Here is an 8,654-nt window from a genome sequence, read left to right on the forward strand (position 1 = left end):
GATAGTAGTGTTGTCCCAGTCGAATTCATGTTGCTTGTCATCTGGGTGTGTGGGTACTAAGGATAGCTGGTCATGTCGTTTTGTTGCTTGTTGGTGTTCATGGATGTGGATCGTTAGTTGTCTTCCTGTTTGTCCTATGTAGTGTTTTGTGCAGTCCTTGCATGGGATTTTGCCAAACAGAGAACAGCCAGGGAATTCCTAGAAGCATGGTATTCATCCACAGATTCAATCAATAAGCACATCGACCTGGACCCAATATACCGACCACTGCAACGGACAGCTGGAACTGACAACCGGAAGCGGCAGATTCAAACCACTACAAATGCCGGAGGAAAGATCACAGAAGCGCTTCACAGGAGGCTCCCAAGCACTGAGGATGTCACCTAGACAGGGGACGAAACGTCTCTCTCTCTCTCTCTCTCTCTCTCACTCTCTCTCTCTCACACACATACACACACTCTCTCTCTCTCTTGTTAGAGCTGAACATGGGTTGATCATGATAAAAAAGCATTTTGACCAGAGTCTGGTTCATCACTTAATATATGATTGACAATAACTTTTATACTTGGGCATAGAAGTCAACACTTCAGTCAACACTTCAATCAATTAATTAAAGCAGCCACACATTCAGGAGTGTTTCAAATGCTCCTATCTTGCACACAAACAGTCAATTATTTTTTTAAAGCTGTTTTATGTCTGTTGGTGGTGTGTTACAGTGTACTCAGGATATCTGAGTCTCTCTAGCAATGTGAAATTCTAAATGAGTACTGCAGTCAGAGCAACAGTGTATCACTCACTCTGCGCATTCCATTTGTTTGGGTTAAAGAGTTGGACTCCCACTGGTGAATCACAGGCTTGGCTGGTGTTCCTTTCTCTTTGAAACTAGAGATCTCTCAACTTTAAGAGACTTGACATTGAGTCAACTGCCACCAGTGCCCACTAGGTGGCAGAACGGTTTCATGATAGAGATTTCCCTTGGAGCAAACCCCAATTTTGTATTCCTTGGAGCAGTCCCTTACTTGTCTCTTGTATTCCTCCTTCCCAGGCAGCGGAGGAGTGTTCCACTATCTCGAACACCTCAGCTCAGTGACCAGCCTGCTGGTTTGAGCCAAACCAATAAATATTTTCAGTCAGTTCTTAGACTGGAATAGGACCATTTCTCTTGCTCTCTCTTTCTACCCCTTTCCCCTGTGATCACCAGACACATTCCCAGTTAGAGTCACTGAATCCAGATCAGGAATGGCTGCCAGTCTGATATCAGCAGGGAGCTGACATGGAATGTAGGTGCTCCCGGTTTAGGGACTCAATATGAGTCTAACCACCGCCCTTTGACATTCCGTAGTGTTACCATCACTGAACCCCCCCACCGCCAAAATTAAATGGAGGTCTGTTCAGTTATCAGACCCTCTGGTGCCTCAAATGCACGTAAATAGAGTTTTGTGTGTGTAAGCGATGTCTTTGGTTTGTTTGGATAGTTAAATGCCAATGTGCTGGATGGCGCGGTGGCTCAGTGGTTAGCAATGCTGCCTCCCAGAGTCAGGGATCGGTGACTGTCCGTGTGGAGTTTGCACATTCTCCCCGTGTCTGTGTGGGTTTCCTCCCTCAATCCAAAGATGTGCAGGTCAGGTGAGATAGCCATGCTAAATTGCCCATAGTGTTAGGTGCATTAGTCAGGGGTAAATATAGGGTCTGGGTGGGTTACTCTTCAGAGGGTCAGTGTGGAAAAATGTGGTGTTGGAAAAACACAGCAGGCCAGGCAGCATCCGAGGAGCAAGAGAATCGCGTTTTGGGCACAAGCCCTTCTTCAGGAATGGTTTATGCCCGAAACGTCGATTCTCCTGCTCCTTGGATGCTGCCTGGCCTGCTGTGTTTTTCCAGCACCACATCTTTCAACTCTGGTACTCCAGCATCTGCAATCCTCATTTTCTCCTAGAGGGTCAGTGTGGACTTGTTGGGCTGAAGGGCCTGCTTCCATACTGAAGAGAATCTAATCTAATGCTCCTGTACAGAACTGAACTGTGTTTTTGACTATGCGTGTGTGTGTATATATATATATATATATATATATATTAAATCACTGATGAACATCTGCACTTCTGACTTTATAATGGAGGGAAGGTCATTGATGAAGCAGATGAACATGGTTGGGCCCAGGACACTACCCTGAGGGAATCCTGCAGAGATATCCTGAAGTTGGGATGACTGACATTCAACAATCACAACCATTTTCTCTGATTTTAAACAAAAGCTAGCTTGACTTCAAGGCAGTCCCTGTTAATTCTGGAATTCATCTTTCCTTGTCCATATTTAGACCCAAGGCTGCAATGAGCTCAGGAGCTGTATGCTGAGAACCCAAGTTGATAGTTGGTCAGCAGATTATTGAGTAAAATGTGTGTCGACCTGAGATGTCAGCTGAGGACAGGACAGTTCAGGACTGTGACATTTCTCATCAGGATATAGCTTCAGCTCACAGTTTTGAGCCACCCGTGAAGATTTAGCACTTCAAGAGGTAGCAACTACCTCCGGGAAGTTATTAGATTAGATACCCTACAGTGTGGAAACAGGCCCTTCGGTCCAACAAGTCTACACCAACTCTCCGAAGAGTGACCCACCCAGACCGGTTCCCCTATCCTATATTTGCCGCTGACTAATGCACCGAACACTACAGGGCAATTTAGCATGGCCAATTCACCTGTCCTGCACACCTTTGGACTGTGGGAGGAAACCGGAGCACCCGGAGGAAACCCACGCAGACACGGGGAGAATGTTCAAACTCCACACAGACAGTCACTCGAGGCTGGAATCGAACCCGGGTTGCTGGAACTGTGAGGCAGCAGTGTTAATGAAGGAAAAATGCATATCTTCAGGCAGGAGCAAGATTGGACGGGGATGGGAGGTAACTTGGATACAGACCAGGGATGAACATAGAGGACTCATTATGTTATTTAGTGGGGCGGGAAGGGTCTATGAAAGTGACATACTCACATGACACATGGTAACTGTGTGAATTTTAACATTCCCCAATGGAACATGGGTATCGCTAGCTGCGCAGCATTGATTACACATCTCTAGCTGCCCTTGACCTGAATGGCTCGCTCAGCCTTTTCAGAGATGCACTTGAGAATTACCCACAGTGCTGTGGGTCTGGAGTCATATGTAGGCAAGACCAGGTAAGAATGGACCAATTTCCTTCCCTGAAGGACACTAGTGTGCCAGATGGATTTTTTTTTCCCAACAACCTCCCACAATCCAAAGATATGCAGGTTAGGTAAAGTGGCTGTGCTAAATTGCCTGCAGTGTTCAGGGATGTGTCGGTTGGGTGCATACATAGAGTAATGAGTCTGGGTGGGATACTCTTCAGAGGGTCAGTGTGGACTGGTTGGGCCAAAGGGCCTGTTTCCACACTGTAGGGATTCTGATTCTGAATCGGCAATGGTTTCACAGTCATCAACAGATTCTTAATTCCAGATTTTTGTTTTCAAATTGAATTCAAATTCCACTATCTGCCATAGCAGGATTTGAACCCCGGTCCCCGGGAACGTGAGCTGAGTTTCTGGATTCATAGCCTAGTGATAATGCCACCAGGCCATTGCCACAATCTGGAAGCAGGCCACAACCTCAGCTTGACCTTTCAGCGTGAGGTAGAAGCAATATGCACAGTAAATGTGCCTCAGATACCCATAACTTGCCTGAACAGGTTGATTCAAATGACCACACACCAGGTGATTTGCAGTGAAAACAAAACATGTTCAGTGGTGAGGAAAGCATCTCTGCATATAAAAAGAGAAGCCAGAAAAGACTTGATGGTATGTAAAGAGACATTCCTTAGTTATGTCATAGAGTCATAGAGATGTACAGCATGGAAACAGACCTTTTAGTCCAACTCATTAATGCTGACCAAATATCCTAACCTAATCTAGTCCCATTTGCCAGCACTTGGCCCATATCCCTCTAAACCATTCCTATTCATATACCCATCCAGATGTGTTTTAAATGCTGTCATTATACCAGCCTCCACCACTTCTCTGGCAGCTCATTCAATACACTCACCACCCTCTGCGTGAAAATGTTGCCCCTTCGGTCCCTTTTAAATTTTTCCCCTCTCACCTTAAACCTATGTCCCCTAGTTCTGGACTCCCACACCCCAGGGAAAAGACTTTGTCTATTTATCCTATCCATGCCCCCCATAATTTTAAAAACCTCTATAAAGTCACCCCTCAGCTCCAGGGAAAACAGCCCCGGCCTGTTCAGCCTCTCCCTATGGCTCATATCCTCTAACCCTGGCAACAGCCTTGTAAATCTTTTCTGAATCCTTTCAAGTTTATCAACAACCTTCCTGTGGGAGGGAGACCAGAACTGCATGCAGTATTTCAAAAGTGGCCTAACCAATGTCCTGCACAGCCGCAACACGACCTGCCAACTCCTGTACTCAATGCTCAGGGGGAAGACTCAGACAGTGTTCACTCCTGCCTGTGAGGCCTTTCATATCCCAGTGGACCCCACTGGGCGGGAATTACTTAACTCCTCCTCCAACTGTATTTTTATTTAAACTTTAAAGTTTACTTTGAACTTTTTATTTTGTTATAAAGCCCTTTTAAAGGGCCCCTTAAAACCTCCTCTCATGTAATCAGCTTAAGTTAAATTTGATTTTCACAAGAGCATTAAGAGACAATTCCCCAATATAGCATTTTAATGAAATTTCCTACATTTCTGTGAAAATTTTGATTTGTGGTGCAGTGCCTCTTTAAGGAGTTGTCAACTAGTTAATTAGATAATTTGGTTGTTATGTTTTTGTAATGACTAATTAAAATCATATGAAGAGTCAATTATTGACACAGTTGGTGGGGAGTTATGAGTCATATAGTTGTACATAGAACACAGAATGTTACAGCCTTCGGCCCTTGATGTTGTGCTGATCTGTGAAACCAATCTAAAGCCCATCTAATCTACACTATTCCATTTTCATCGATATGTTTATCCAATGACTATTTAAATGCCCTTAAAGTTGGCTAGTCTACTGCTGTTGCAGGCAATGTGTTCCACGCCCTTACTACTCTTTGAGTAAAGAAACTATTTCTGCCATCTGCCATCTATCATCCCTCAATTTAAAACTATGTCCCCTCATGCTAACCACTACCATCTGAGGAAAAAGGCTCTCACTGTCTATTCTATCTAATCTTCTGATTATCTTGTATGTTTCAATTAAGTCACCTCTCAACCTTAGAGTCATAGAGATGTACAGCGCGGAAACAGACCCTTCGGTCCAACCAGTCCATGCCAACCAGATATCCCAACCCAATCTAGTCCCACCTGCCAGCACCCGGCCCATATCCCCCCAAACCCTTCCTATTAATCTACCCATCCAAATACCTCTTAAATGTTGCAATTGTACCAGCCTCCATCATTTCCTCTGGCAGCTCAGTCCTTACACGTATCACCCTCTGTGTGAAAAAGTTGCCCCGTAGGTCTCTTTTACATCATTCCCCTCTCGCCCTAAACCTATGCCCTCTAGCTCTGGACTCCCCGACCCCAGGGAAAAGACTTTGCCTATTTATCCTATCCCTGCCCCTCATAATTTTGTAAACCTCTATCAGATCAACTCTCAGCCTCCGACGCTCCAGGGTAAACAGCCCCTGCCTGTTCAACCTCTCCCTATAGCTCAAATCCTCCAACCCTGGCAACACCCTTGTAAATCTTTTCTAAACCCTTTCAAGTTTCACAACATCTTTCTGATAGGAAGGTGATCAGAATTGCACACAATATTCCAACAGTGGCCTAACCAATGTCCTGTACAGCTGCAACATGACCTCCCAACTCCTGTACTCAATACACTGACCAATAAAGGAAAGCATACCAAACGCCTTCTTCACTATCTTATCTACCTGTGACTCCACTTTCAAGGAGCTATGAACCTGCACTCCAAGCTCTCTTTGTTCAGCAACACTCCCTAGGACCTTATCATTAAGTGTATAAGTCCTGCTAAGATTTGCTTTCCCAAAATGCAGCACCTCGCATTTATCCAAATTAAACTCCTTCTTCTCTCTAACAAAATAGTCTCAAGTCCCTCAGCCTTTTCTTATAAGACCTTCCCTCCATGCCAGGCAACATCTTGGTAAATCTCCTCTGCACTCTTTCCAAAGCTTCCACATCTTTCCTTAATGCTGTGACAGAATTGTACGGCCGCACCAGAGTTTTGTACAGCTGCAATATGACCTCATGGCTCTGAAGCTCAATCCCTCTACCAATAAAAGCTACACACCGTTGCCTTCTTAACGACCCTATCAACTTGGGTGGCAACTTTCAGGGATCTCGGCACCCATTTGCCGAGAGGTGCGAGGGAGGAGCGAAGGACTTCAGGGGAGTTTTTAAGTGGGAAAGGGATTGTGGATCTGAAAAGTGAGAGTTAGGTTGGAATCTGAAGAGCAGGACGAGTAGAGTAGCGATCTCAGGTTTACTACCGGTGCCACGGGATAGTGAGATGAGGAGCAGTCAGCGAATGCAGCTTAACACGTGACTGCGAGGCTGGTGCAGGAGAGAGGGCTTCAGATACCTAGACCATTGGGATACCTTCTGGGGAAGGTGGGACCTGTACATGAAGGACGGGTTGCACCTGAACTGGAGGGGCACCAATGTCCTGGGTGGGAGATTAGCTCATGCGATTCAGGAGGGTTTAAACTAGTTTGGCAGGGGGGTGGGAATCAGAGCCACATGTCTGAGAGGGGGTCAGTTGCAGACAGGACAGTGACAGGGTATATTGAATTTATCAGGAAGGTTTCTCACACGATGAAACATAAGGATCGGTTAAAGAGTGTCTGCTTTAATGCAAGGAGTGTCCGGAATAAAAGTGACGAACTTAGAGCATGGATCAGTACTTGGGGCTATGATGTTGTGGCCATAACAGGGGCAGGGATGGTTGGGTTTCACAGGGGCAGGGATGGTTGCTTGATGTTCCAGGGTTTAGAATGTTTAAAAAGAACAGGGAGGGTGGAAAAAGAGGAGGAGGTGTAGCATTACTAATCAGAGAGTGCATCACAGCTACAGAAACGAAGGTTGTTGAGGAAGGTTTGTCTACTGAGTCAGTGTGGGTGGAAGTTAGGAACAGCAAGGGAACAGCCACCACATTGGGGGTTTCTACAGACCACCTCATAGCAGTCGAGAGATTGAAGATCTCATAATCAGGCAGATTCTGGAAAAATGCAAAAGTAGCAGGGTTGTTGTTATGGGTGATTTCAACTTTCCCAATATCGACTGGAACCTCCTAAGTGCAGATGGTTTGGATGGAGCCGTTTTGTCAGGTGTGTTCAGGAGGGTTTCCTTACTCAGTGTGTAGACAGGCTGGTGAAGGGAGAGGCCATTTTGGATTTGGTGCTCGGCAATGAGCCAGGACAGGTGTCAGATCTCGTGGTGGGAGAACACCTTGGTGACAGTGACCACAACTGCCTCACATTTAGCATAGCCTTGGAGAGGGAAAGGAGCAGTTACCGAGGGAAGATATTTAATTGGGGAAAAGAAATTGGGGACGCTATCAGACAGGAATTGGGAAGTACAGATTGGGAGCAATTATTCCACAGAAAGGGCACAGCAGACAAAGTGGAGACTATTTAAGGAGTAGTTGTTGCGAGTGATGCACAAATTTGTTCCCCTGAGGCAGGTAAGAAGGGGTAAGACTAAGGAACCTTGGATGATGAGAACAGAGGAACTTCTCGTCAAAAGGAAGAAGGCAGCTTATGTAAGGTGGAGGAAGCAAGGATCGAGCACGGTTTTAGAGGATTACAGGCTTGCTAGAAAGGAGCTCAGAAATGGACTGAGGAGAGCCAGGAGGGGGGAAGAAAAAGGCTTGGCAAGATGGATTATGGAGAACCCAAAGGTGTTTTACTCATACGTGAGGAATAAGAGAATGATCAGGGAGAAGGTAGGGCCAATCAGGGATAGCGAAGAGAACTTGTGCGGGGAGTCTGAGCAGATCAGGGAAACCCTAAATGAGTTTTTTGCTTCAGTTTTCACCAAGGAAAGGGACCTTGTTGTAAATGAAAACTTAGAGGAGCTGAGATACAGTCTTAACCAGATCAAGATTGATGAAGTTGATGTGCTAGAAACATTGGAAAACATTAAGATTGATAAGTCCCCAGGGCCAGACCAGATTTATCCTAGGCTGCTCTGGGAAGCAAGAAAGTAGGCTGCTAAGCTGCTGGCGAGGATATTTGCCTCCTCAATCTCCATGGGAGTCGTACCGGAGGATTGGAAGGAGGCGAATGTTGTTCCTCTTTTCAAGAAGGGCAATAGGGAAATCCCTGGCAATTACAGAGCATTCAATCTCACGTTTGTGGTCAGCAAAGTTGTAGAAAGAATTCTGAGGGATAGGATTTATGACTATTTGGGAAAGCATGGTGTGATTAAAGGCAGTCAGCATGGCTTTGTGAGGGGCAGGTCATGCCTCACAAATCTTATTGAATTCTTTGAGGAGGTGTCAAGATAGGTCGAGCAGTGGATGTGGTGTAAATGGATTTCAGCAAGGCATTTGATAGGGTTCCCCATGGTAGGCTCATCCATAAAGTCAGGAAGTATGGGATACAGGGAGATTTGGCTATCTGGATCCAGAATTGGCTGGCTGGCTGACAGAAGGCAGAGAGTGGTTGTAGATGGAAAGTATTCTG

Source organism: Chiloscyllium plagiosum, chromosome 30 (assembly GCF_004010195.1).
Source record: "Chiloscyllium plagiosum isolate BGI_BamShark_2017 chromosome 30, ASM401019v2, whole genome shotgun sequence".
NCBI classification, from domain to species: Eukaryota; Metazoa; Chordata; class Chondrichthyes; order Orectolobiformes; family Hemiscylliidae; genus Chiloscyllium; species Chiloscyllium plagiosum.